This window comes from Triticum aestivum, chromosome 2B (genome assembly GCF_018294505.1).
Source record: "Triticum aestivum cultivar Chinese Spring chromosome 2B, IWGSC CS RefSeq v2.1, whole genome shotgun sequence".
Classification (NCBI taxonomy): Eukaryota; Viridiplantae; Streptophyta; class Magnoliopsida; order Poales; family Poaceae; genus Triticum; species Triticum aestivum.
The window spans coordinates 6,794,881-6,807,310 of NC_057798.1; the positions used below are offsets into that span (position 1 = coordinate 6,794,881).

General features: G+C 51.8%; 1 pseudogene; it reads left to right on the forward strand.

Annotated features, from left to right (window-relative positions):
• The first annotated feature begins 5,595 nt into the window (after positions 1-5,595).
• Positions 5,596-7,304, forward strand: LOC123039867 (desmethyl-deoxy-podophyllotoxin synthase-like; annotated as a pseudogene).
• Positions 7,305-12,430: the final 5,126 nt, after the last annotated feature.

Below are 12,430 nucleotides of genomic sequence, written 5' to 3' on the forward strand. Positions count from 1 at the left end.
CGTGTACAAGGTGGACATCGACATGGTGATTAGGGACTGTTTTACAACACATCATCCTATGTTTTTACACGCAGTTGTAGAAGAAAATACTTTTACTTATTGCAAGTCGCAACTGTCATGCGTATGTTATGAATTCGGAAGCTATAACATGTTTTTTTGCCATGGTGGAGTAAATTGAACAATTAAGTTGCTAGTTCAGTATGTGAGTTGCATCATGAGATGCTGCTGATAAGAGAGAGGCACTCTCTTCGTTGTATTTTCTGTTTATTGTCTTTAGTTAATGCGTCCCCATGTCGTATCATGTCCATGTTGATGTCATGTGATGCTGCTGATAAGTCCGAAATTTTGCGTGCCCAAAATCTAGGTGTCCCAGTTTAATTGGGCAGCACTTACTGTCGTTGTAGCTACGCTTCTGGTTGTTGTGAGAAAATCCTCGCTTCTGGGTGCGAGAAAATGGTCTTGCGGTCTTAATTTTTTGTGATGTTTTCTTATTAGGTATGTGCATTGATCTATTCTTGCTAGATGTGCAGCACTGAATTGAGAGATATGATACTGATTCCTTTCTTGTTCAGTGTAAATTTATTACATAAACATGTGGAGGGCACTATGACTGTAGCAGAGGTGGTGATATGATACTGATTCCTTTCTTGTTCAATGTAAATTTAGTTTGAGGAGAGTTGGTGATAAACACTTACAAGTTCATGAATAACTAAGCAATTGTCATGCTGAAAAAACACTTACTACTGTAGATTATTAATCTTAATGTCCATGAGTATAGTACGACTCCATATTTGGCAACCACATGTCACAAGAACACCTTGAGACCGCTATTCGCTAAATACCTGTTACTTTTGTTATTCTTTGTTCTATCTTGTTCTGCCTTGTCCTTTTCTAATTGGGAAAAAGCAATAATCCTGTTTGGCTTTTGCTCAAGGGAATTTTTATGTACGTACTATTTTTCCCCCTAATCAAGTAGTTGATTGATTTGAATATACACATATGATGCAGCACTGGACATGAAGTACATCACAAGGGTCAAGGATTAGGAAGGCTACCCTGCCACGGCAACTCATCAACAAGGCCAACGGAGAGGCTCTCTATGCTTTTGACAGCTTGAAGTACATAAGCGATGAGCTGTGGCAGGTTATTGCTATGAAGTTCAGTGACTTGCACATCGCTGCATTATGTTCTTTTTACTTCCAGAGCTACAGTGCTCTCATACTATCATTGCATTGCATGCTGTTCTTGCTGCATACCTATATCTCAAGTATACTTTTATGTGCTCATCGAATTGGATGGTTGCTCTGGTGTGAATCATACTAGTATGCACTAGCAGCAATCTGTCAATGTTTGCTACTGGAAAATCAATTTGCATTAACTTTTAAACTCGAAATTGTTCCCTTTTCTGTTTGATTCAACCTTACTATCGTTATAATGTATTGTGTAGTTGTTGTTTCAAATTGTGCTGCTACAAGTACCATAATTTGGATTGAAGATATTGTATTCTGTTGCTGTATCATTGTTTAATAAAACCACAGCATGATGCTCACATGAGATATCCACATGTTTCTATGATGTTTGATTCAAGCTTACTCTCATTATAATGTATTCTGTTGCTGTTTTGCTACAAGTTGTGTGTTGATTTGATAACAGGAATTTTCTTGTCCTGGTCCTATACTGCATTTTGACTCATGTGTTTCTGTGCGCGTGTGTTTAATTAATGTTGTTTCAACTTTGAACTGCTTCTGCATATGGCCTATACTGCAATTGAGATTTAAATTTGTGGTTGTTCCTCTTTTACAGATGCTCAAGTGTGAAGTGGGAAGCAAGTGTGAAGCCGTGAAGTGTGAAGCCGTCAAGTTCTACTTAGTGAAGAGTAGCATATTGTAGCATATATGTGTTGTAAAGATTGTAATAGATTTATTTAGTGGTATATTTGATGAAATTTATGTGTTCTTTTTGATTATGTATGTGATCTGAAAACTTGTGAAATGGAAACTTGACCAATGGGTCCACTTATGAAAATAATCTGTCAATTTTGTACATTTCTGACATGTGGGACCAACTTGAGAGATGGTCATGACAAGTGGGACCCATCTGACTAGTGGGACCAGCTTGAATATATAATGGCTGAAAATAGAAAAGCAATAAATAATAAAAGGCCACGGGCCAGCAATAAAAAAGGCTACAATGTTGGGCTTGGCCCATGAAGCCGACCAGAATTAACAAGGAAAAAATAATAAAAGGCTGAATTAATGGGCTCGGCCCTTGTAGAAAACCGAATTGGACCGGGCTGAATCTTGTGCCACATTAGCTTGCCACGCTGGATGCCTACGTGGCCTGGGAAGGTTGCTAGTGACCAAAACGCCAAAGTAGACGTATTTTGGTCATAAACGTCTACGGCCATTCCAGAAAAAAGGTCGCTATAGTCAGTTTACGACCGCCAGCTTTTGACCTTATGTGTTTGGTCACAAAAAGGTCATAAATTAAAAACAGTGACCATTCAGTGACCAATAGTGCTGGTCACAAGTTGACATATTTCTTGTAGTGAGGCGGTGCGCGCGCGCGTCTGGTGCAGTCGGGCTCGTCGTGCGCGTCGAGTGCGTGCGGGACGTGCAGGACGCACTGGTGTGGTCGGGCTCATTGGGCGCGTCGGGTGCGTGCGGGACGTGCGGGGCGCCAATAGACGCCAGGCGTGTGTCGCCTGCGGAGAAGGAGCTCGACGTATGTCGCCGGGGTCGTGACGGAGCACGGTGCGACCGGCGTCAGTGCGACAGATCGGGTCCATGGCGGTGCGACCGGCGTCGATGCGCCGGGTCGGATCCGCGGGCTGGGTCACAGCCATGACGACGACAATGATAGGAGCTGCAACAACTCCGGCGACGGCGAGATCATGGCTTAGGAGGAGAATGTTAGGAATAAGCCATGCATTCATGTGCGTGCATGCATTGTGTGTGCTCGTGGCATGCGTGTGTGTCGCTGGGTAGGCGTGAGAGCCGAAGGTAGCTAGCCCGGCCGAACTTGGTGGCTGCTAGGCGTGGTTGTTAGCGCATGCATGCAGGAGGTAGTTAGTGGTTCTATTGCAAGCAGCCACGGTGAGTGCGTACGTGCGCTCACGTAATGTGGGAGCTGCGTTGCTGTAGGACTACAAAAGGCCCGGCCACAAGTGTGTTTGTACCAGGGAGTTGCCGAGCATGTAGCCTGTGAATACAAAGCAAAGATTGGGGCGTTCGTGCGCCCACGGCGGCGTTCATGCGCCGGCCGGGAAAATTTCTTGTGTCTATGTGTCCTTCTTCATCCTCCAGTCTTCTTCCTCGAGCGCAAGGCGAGTGCAGAGAGAGAGCGAGCGAGGTTAAGCTCCGGTGAAAGAAGGAGAAGGCCGTGGTAACAACACAGAATAGATGTGCAGATAATGCCTTTAGTGCACTAGTGGACATCATGTGCTCATCTGGCTTAATACATCAAATATTTTGAGTATTAAGTTGTGCTGATCGAGGCGATCTCATCCGGTATCCAGCTAGCAGTTACGAAAAAGCAACGAATTTGCCTCATGTTATTTTTCTAAGGCATCCATTTGCCTCATGCTCAGCACTTTTGTCCTTTATAGATTAATTTTTTTTGCCATAAAGCTGTCCTCAACCACTGCATGTCACACTGTACTGTTTAGTGAATGGAATAGAATTTTTCATGAAAGTTCTTATACCTAAACCAAATACACCGTTGTTTTGCATACATCTCCTCAAGTGTAGTCACTACAGGAAACAGGAGATTTGCCGTCGGTACTGGACTTTGCCGTCAGCATTTTGTCGAGACAGACGGCAAAGACAAATTTTGCCAACAGGTGCTGACGGCAAAGAATGACTAACGACAAAGACTAATTCGCCGTTTGTAAAAAAATGACAAACGGCAAAGTATCTTTGATGTATGTGTTTTCTATTTACAGACGGCAAAGAGCTCATTTTGCCGTCTGTGGAAAAAAACACAGACGGCATAGTCTACCTTTTTACAGACGGCAAAGTGAGTACTTTGCCGTTTGCAAACAAAAACGCAGACGGCAAAGAGAAAGCACAGCTCGCGGATCGATCCCACGGATCGATGACTTGGCAGCAACATCCACCGTAGATGCATAGCCCATGCCCACCACTCTCCCTCTCGCGTCCCTTCACGTTGTCGGGCCCCACCCCAACTACCCGGAGCCCATCAACCTTATCCACCGGATTCCACTCCCATGACCTGTCTCTCGCATCTCTCTTTTTCTCTCCCGAATACATTTGCCCCGCATCGTAGTTGACTCCATTGCCGGGATTCGATCTTGCTGGCCACCGCCACTCAGGCCACCGGCCGCTGCCCGCGTCCCTGCCCCTCTCTTCTCCTTCCCGCTCGCGCCACCGGCCGCCGCCTCTCGGGTCACCAGCCTCCTCCGTCGCTCAGGCCGCCGGCCGTCGCGGCCGCCCGGGCCACCTGTCGCCGCTCGCGCCACCGCCGCTCGAGCCATCGGCCGCCGCCAGCGCCACCGACCGCCATCACTGCTCGAGCCATCAGCCGCCTCCGCCGTTTGGGCGCTCGGGACACCGGCCGTCGCCGTCGCCGCTCGGTTCACCGTTCGCCGCTTGCGCCACCGACTGTCGCAAGGAGCATCGATGGAGGAGAAGGGTTGCTGCCGTTCGCCCCCAACTGGTGCAGCACGCCGAGCAGCTCCATGGCCCGCACAGCTGCCGACGGGGGCTGCCCCGCTCCTCCTACGAAGAGAAGGACCGTGCCGGCTGCCGACGGGGGCTGCCCCGCGCCTCCTACGAAGAGAAGGACTGCGCCCGATGCGGTCTCGAGCTACCGGCCGCCGCCGCTCGCGCCACCGACAGCCCCAGCCAACGCACCGAACACTCTTTCTCTGTAAATAAGTTGTAGAAGAATTTTGTAATTTGATCTATAAAGAAACTGTTGGTGTTCAGATCTGTAAGTTTCTTGCGTAAGAATGTTGTAGCACAATTTTGCTCTAGTCCTTCAAGCCTTGTTGATGTTCATGCGTGCAGCGTATTTTTTAAAAAATTAAAAAAAACTTTGCCATCTGTGAAGTAGTTGTGCTGATGGCAAAGAGCACGTTTAGGCTGACAGCAAAGATCCTTCTTTGCCGTCTGTTATTATTTGTGCAGACGGCAAAATACTGAGAATGGCTGACGGCAAAGTCTTTGTCGTTTGTCTAATGAAAAGCTGACGGCAAAGTATTCTTTGCCGACTTGTCTTTGCCGTCTGACTTTGCCGTCTGCATCCTGATGGCAAACTCTTTGCCGTCTGTATTTAGGTCTTTGCCGTCTGTGATTCACAGATGGCAAATTACCTGATTCCTGTAGTGAGTAGGTAAGTTTGGTTTCCAAATCCCAACCAATCTCATGTCTTGTGCTGCATATCTGATCCATAAATACGAATGGTACCATGACATCCGTGTATAAACTCACTGGTTAGTACTAAACTTCCCGGTTACTAGCTAGCTCCCAGCTCCATGACATGGAGGTAACAATTTCAAGCATATCATTCATTGCCTTAGCCATAGTGCTCCTCCTTTGGTTTCTTCGTCCCACCCACAACAGGCATCAGCTTCCTACCGGCCCATGGACCCTTCCGATCATCGGCAGCCTCCACCACGTCTTCGGTGTCCTCCCGCACCGCATCATGGTGGTGTTGTCTAGACGGCATGGCCCACTGATGTTCCTCAAGCTGGGCGAGGTCCCCACAGTGGTGGTATCGAGCACCGAGATGGCGGAGGTGGTGATGAAGAGTAAGGACCTCATGTTCGCCTCGCGGCCCCGCAGCGTGACGCTGGACGTCATTGGCTATGGCAGCGGCATGGGCATCATCTTTGCCCCCTACGGCGACCGCTGGCACTAGGCGCGCAAGGTCTGCACCATGGAGCTCCTCAGCGCCAAGCAGGCTAGAATTGCATTTTGTAACTTATTCAACAACAACGACAATACTAAATCTAAGGAAAAGAGGCGGGCAATATGTTTCAACACAGGTAAGGCGTATGGAGGGCATCAGGTCCGAGGAAGTCCGCAACCTCCTTAGTTCCATCACCGCCTCGACTGGCACCATTGTCAACCTCACAGAGAAGTTATCGGCACTGATGAACGATGTCATTGCATGGGCGGTGTTCGGAGGCAAGTGTGCACAACAAGGTGAGTACCTCCGGGAATTGGAAGAAGTCACCGCGTTGGTGGGAGGCTTCTCGCTCGTCGACCTATTCCCATCGTCGCGGCTAGTGTGGCTGCTGAGCTCCGGTGAGCGACGGATGAGGAGGAGCTATGGCCGAATCCAGCGCATCATCTCCGACATCATTGAGCAACGTAAGGACATGCGCGATGCAGTCAGCTCCAACGACGAGGAGGACTTGCTAGACGTGTTGCTTAGGCTGCACATGGAAGACTCCTTGTCGTATCCTCTAACTTTAGAGGCAATAGGTGACATCATCTTTGTGAGTATTGTCACCAACACCTTCTATCTATTTCTATTTGTTTTTTATAAGGAGGATAAACCCCATGAGTAGCACTAGCTATTTATTGGATGATTCATCGTTATCTGCCGTGTCCACTCCTCACTTTGTTTGAAATAGTATGTGTTGTCTATATTTTGTTCATAATTGAAGCCAAATATGTACGTATCGTATAACCCACAACAATTGTTCACAGGACTTGTTCGCGGGTGGCACTGAGACCTCTGGAATAACATTGGAGTGGGCTATGTCCGAGCTCTTAAATAATCCCGAAACTATGAGAAAGGCACAGCTAGAGGTTCGACAAGTGGTAGGTCAGCAACAATCTGTCATAACTAACAATGACCTTCGTGACCTCCACTACATGAGAATGGTGATCAAGGAGGTCTTGAGGTTGCACCCTCCCGCTCCTATACTCCCCCGAAGGGCAAGAGAAGACTGTGAAATCATGGGATATAAAATTTCTGAAGGCACCAACGTACAGGTTAATATATTCGCGATATGTCGGGATTGCAGATATTGGGATGCCCCCGATACATTTAAGCCAGAGAGGTTCAAAGAGAGCAGCATAGATTACAAGGGGACACATTTTGAGATCACACCTTTCGGGGCCGGGAGACGTCAGTGTCCTGGTATGTTGTTTGGCACATCAACCGTGGAGATTGCATTGGCAAACCTTCTGTACCACTTTGACTGGGTGAACCCTGCTGAGCCCAATCCGGGCTCGTTGGACATGTCCCAGAAGTTCGGGATCAATGTACGTAGAAAGTTCGATTTAGAGATTAGAGCAACCTCACATGTCCACTCCAAAGTTGCATAGATCAATGGACATGTGGACACATGGAAGAATTGGCTCGCTCATAGGCGACATGTAATCCTCGTCTAGTGACCGTCTATCGGCTCTCTCGACCAACCCTCTCATACCTCAGTCCCAGCTTTGGGCCACTTTCAGTGAAAATCCATGTGGAGAGCCTCTCCCCCAGGTGAACATTGGAATAAATAATTTGTCTCACGATGTACTTCTATAGACTAAACCAATAGAAGCTCATTCAAATTCGTTTGTGACGTTGACTTTATGCATCGGACTTTTACATTTTTGCAATGGTAGAAATGAAGTTTGAGCCTTCTTTACTTTACAACATGTAATTGTTTTATTTCACCTTTTAACTTATCGGTTGCCCCTCAAAAAAAAACTTACGGGTTGGAATATTGCGTGGGCAACTGTAACCTGATCGGTCAAGTTAGGCTAGAGGAATGGACAAACTATTAACAGACGTGTACAACTTGTTGGAAACGAATGTTTTGGCAATGCTTCACGATGTATTGATCGGTGCAAAGCGCACGTATATATGAAGTACAAGGTGGGCCACAACCTCAACTATACAATGACTAGGAGGTGGGCCAAACTATACAATATACATGCACAAACCATATATTCAACACTCCCCTGCAGTCGAAGCGTCACCGGAGATGCAAAGACTGGACCTGAACTCCTCGAAGACAGAAGTAGGCAGTCCTTTCGTCATGACGTCGGCGAACTGCTGCGCCGTCGGGACGTGGAGGACTCGGATGCGCCCAAGAGCCACATGCTCACGAACAAAGTGTATATCGAGCTCAATATGCTTCGTTCGACGATGGTGGACCGGGTTGGCGGAGACGTTGTCGCAGTAGACGAGTGTGGCCTTGTGAACATCACAAAGCAACTCCTGGAGCAGCTGACGGAGCCAAGAGCATTCAGCAACAGCGTTAGCCATTGCTCGATACTCAGCCTCGGCACTCGAGCGGGAGACGGTGGGCTGTCTCTTGGAGGACCAGGAGATCAGGGATGGTCCAAGGTAGACACAATACCCCGAGATGGAGCGCCGTGTGTCCGGGCAGCCAGCCCAGTCCGCATCAGAGTAGGCGACGAGGTCGGTGGGGTCGGAGGCCGTTAGCGTAAGTCCCAAGGACTGGGTGATGCGTATGTATCGGAGGATACGCTTCACTAGAGTCCAGTGAGAGTCGCGCGGAGCATGCATGTGAAGACAGACCCGTTGAACATCATACTACAAGTCGGGGCGCGTCAGGGTCAAGTACTGCAAGGCGCCCACAATGGAGTGGTAGAAGGCTGCATCAGATGCAGGCAAACCCTCCAAAGCGGAAACCTTGGCCTTGGTGTCGACAGGCGTGGGAGCGGGCTTGCAGTTAAGCATGCCAGCTCGGTCGAAAAGCTCATGGACATAGCGCTGCTGATGCAGGAAGAACCCATCTGGCCGTCGACCCACCTCAATGCCAAGGAAGTAATGCAGAGAACCCAAGTCCTTCAGGGCAAATTCATTGCGAAGAGTGGATGCCATCAGAATGATGTCATCAACGTACAGCAGCAAGTAGGTCGTGCCAGTTCCGTGATGATACACGAAGAGGGACACATCAGAGCGAGTCGATGTAAGTCCGAGCGTCTGCAGGAAGGCGGCGATGCGCTGGTACCAGGCCCGAGGTGCCTGCTTAAACCTGTAAAGGGAACAGGAGAGCCAGCACACATGATCTGGATGTGTGGCGTCGACGAAGCCAGTGGGCTGCTCACGGAACACCTGCTCAGCCAGGTGGCCGTGCAAGAAGGCGTTGGACACGTCCAACTGATGCACAGGCCAAGCTCGGTACACGACTAGCTGGAGCACGGCACGGATCGTGCCCGGTTTAACAAGCGGGGCAAATGTGTCGGTGAAGTCCACGCCCGTGCATTGCCGAAAGCCCCGAACCACCCAGCGAGCTTTATAGCGCTCGAGAGTGCCGTCCGAACGAGTCTTGTGCCGAAAGACCCACTTGCCCGTGATGATGTTGGCCCGGGGCGGCCGAGGGACGAGCTGCCAGGTACGGTTCCGCTGGAGTGCGTCGAACTCTTCCTGCATCGCAGCGAGCCAATGAGGATCCCAAAGGGCGGCTCGAGCTGACGATGGGAGAAGAGACGGCTCAGAGACGGAAGCAGCGAGAAGGTACTCATCGTTGGGGTACCGCGTGCTCGGGCGAAGGGTGCTAGCCCGAGAGCGAGTCATCGGGCGGGGCAGCGGGTCCGGAGTGGAGACGGGCGATGAAGAAGAAGAATCCGCCTCCTTCGTGACTGCCGCAGGCGAGGCCACCGGCGAGGCGACGGGGGAGGCCGCCGTGGGTGAAGCGGCCGTGGGCGAGGCCGCAGGCGAGGCGGCGGGCGAGGCCGCCAGCGTGGTCGAGGCTGGGGACTTGAGGGGCGTCGCGGGCGCCGAGGGAGGTGCAACCCCTAGGGCATCCAACCGGGGAGAGACTCGACCCGTGGCGCGGGGGGCACCCTCAAAGTCGGGAGGCGGTCAAAGAGAAGCACGTGGGCGGCCATCACCGGGAGTGGGAAAGGCCGTAACATCCGAAGGTACCTGCTAAACGGAAAAACCATCTCATCAAAGTAAACGTGCCGTGAAGTGACCACCCGATGTGAGATAGGATCATAGAACTAGTATCCTTTGGAATTGGGGGGATAGCCGAGAAAGATGCAGGCCACATACCGAGGTGCGAGCTTATGAGGAGCAGTGGAAGCGATGCTGGGGTAGCACAGGCAACCGAAGATGCGGAGCTCAGCATAGGAGGGTGGCGTGCCAAACAAGAGGTGATGAGGTGCAAAATTCCCGCGAGTGCGACAAGGACGAATGCTAATGAGTAGTGATGCGGTGGCGAGCGTGTCGGGCCAAAAACGTGGGGGCACGTTGGCGTGAAAGAGGAGGGTGCGAACGCAGTCATTGAGAGTGCGAAGCACACGCTCAGCGCCGCCGTTTTGTTGCGAAGTGTACGGGCAAGTGAGACCAAAGATCGTCCCGTGTGTGGCGAGAAGGTTGCGGATCACAAGGTTATCAAACTCCTTCCCGTTGTCTGTTTGCAACGCATGAATGGGACGTCCAAACTGCGTGGAGACATAGGAGTAGAAAGCGGTGAGAGTGGCAATAGAGTCCGACTTTCGCCGCAACGAGAAGGTCCACACATAGTGTGACAAATTATCAAGTTTGAGAAGGTAATAAAGATAGCCCGTGTTACTTGCAACAGGAGAGGTCCAAACATCACTATGAATTAACTCAAACGGGTATGATGCGACATGCGAGGAAGTGCTAAAAGGAAGATGAACATGTTTGCCGAGACGACAAGCATGACAAGTGTGATCGTCGATCTTATTACACGTGAATGAAAAACTCCAAAGAATATGACGAAGAGTGGCGATGTTCGGATGACCAAGACGAGCGTGCCAAAGGTCCACTCCGGCGGAAAGCGCCATGGGTGCAGCAACGGGGGAGGTAGATGAGTGGACCGGATAAAGCTCGTTGGGGTTGTCACATCGGTGGAGCACCATCCGGGTACGGGCATCCTTGACAGAAAAGCCAAATATGTCAAATTCAACGGTAACAGGATTTTCACATGTAAGAGAACGAAGGGAAACAAGATTTTTCATGATGTCAGGAGAAACAATCACATTAGAAAGATATAATGGCATGGAGTTAGAAGGAAAAGCAGCATGGCCGACATGAGTAATGGGCATGGAAGAACCGTCACCCATGGTAATGCGAGCAGCGGTGTGAACGGGGTGAGCGGCAAGAAGGTTACCGGGGTTGGCGGCCATGTGGGCCGTGGCTCCGGTGTCCATATACTAGTCGCCACCGCTAGTGTACTGCTGCAGCGTGGGGGCGGTGCGGAGAGCCGCTAGGAGCGCGGGGTTCCAAGGCGCCGGCGGGAGGGCCAGGGCTGACGACGTCGGCTGAGGCGGTGGCGCCACAAACCCACCAGCCGGAGGCAGCCCATAGGCCGAGGGGCCGTACAGCGGCACGGGCTGGTACGCCTGAGGAGCCGCGTACAGAGCCTAATGAGGGGCCGGGCGGGCGCCAAAGGAGCCGGGGATGGGGGCGCGCGGTATAGGCATGGAATACGCGTGCACAACCCCCGTCCAGAGGTTCTGGCCGGCCTGCCAGGGCGCCGGCGGGAGCTGATGCTGCGGCTGGCGTGGCGCCCCGTCGTGGGCAGCCGGCTGCTGCTGCTTGCGGCCACCTCGGCCGCGACGCCCGCCCCGGCGCTGCTGCTGCTCGGCGGGGGGCGGGGGAGGGGGCCTGCGACGGTGCCAGGTAGGGGAACCCGGGCGGCGGCGGCGCCTGGAAGGGGCCCGGGGTGGGCCGCGGCAGGGGAGTCGGGGCGGTGGGCGGCGCACCGCCACGGGTACCGGCGGTGAGGGCCATGTGGGTGGCCCGGGTGCACGACATCAGCATCCTCTGCTCCTCCAGCTTCAGGTATGCGACGATCTTGGGGAAGGTCGGGTTGGAGATGAGGGGGATGTTGGAGGCGGCGTTCCCGAAGTCTTCGTTCAGGATGGCAATGAGGGTGCTGAGAAGAAGCTCATCGGAGACCTTCTCGCCGAGGTGACGGAGCTCATCAACAAGCTTCTTGAGGCACATGCAATAATCGTCAACACACGAGTCGAGCTGCTGGCACCCAAAAAAACTCGCCGTGCAAGAAAACCTTGCGTTGGAGCGCGTTGTCAGTTAAGAGGCTGTTGAGCTTAGTCCAAACGGCGTGAGCGTCATCGTCGGCGGAGACCACCGTGTGGAAGAGGTCCTTCAAGATGGTGGTGTAGAACCAACGGATAAGGGTGGCATCGATGGACGTCCACTCCTCATCGTCCTCCATGAAGCGCGAGTCCAAGGAGCTATCGATGTTCGGAGATTGTACTCACGGAACACGAGGGAGAAGTACGTCTTCCAGTCATAGTACGTGGAGGTGAGGTGGTCGAGGACGACGGGAACCCGAGTGAGGAGGTTGAGGTCGCGGATGACGACGGGATCGGGGCCTTCGAACGGGCTGGTGCGGCGGCTGCGGGTAGTACCAGTGGAACCGGGGGAGGCCATGGCCGAGAAGGGGGTGCGGCGGCGCGTGGTGAGACGTCGCGGCAAGGGAGATGGCGGCGCG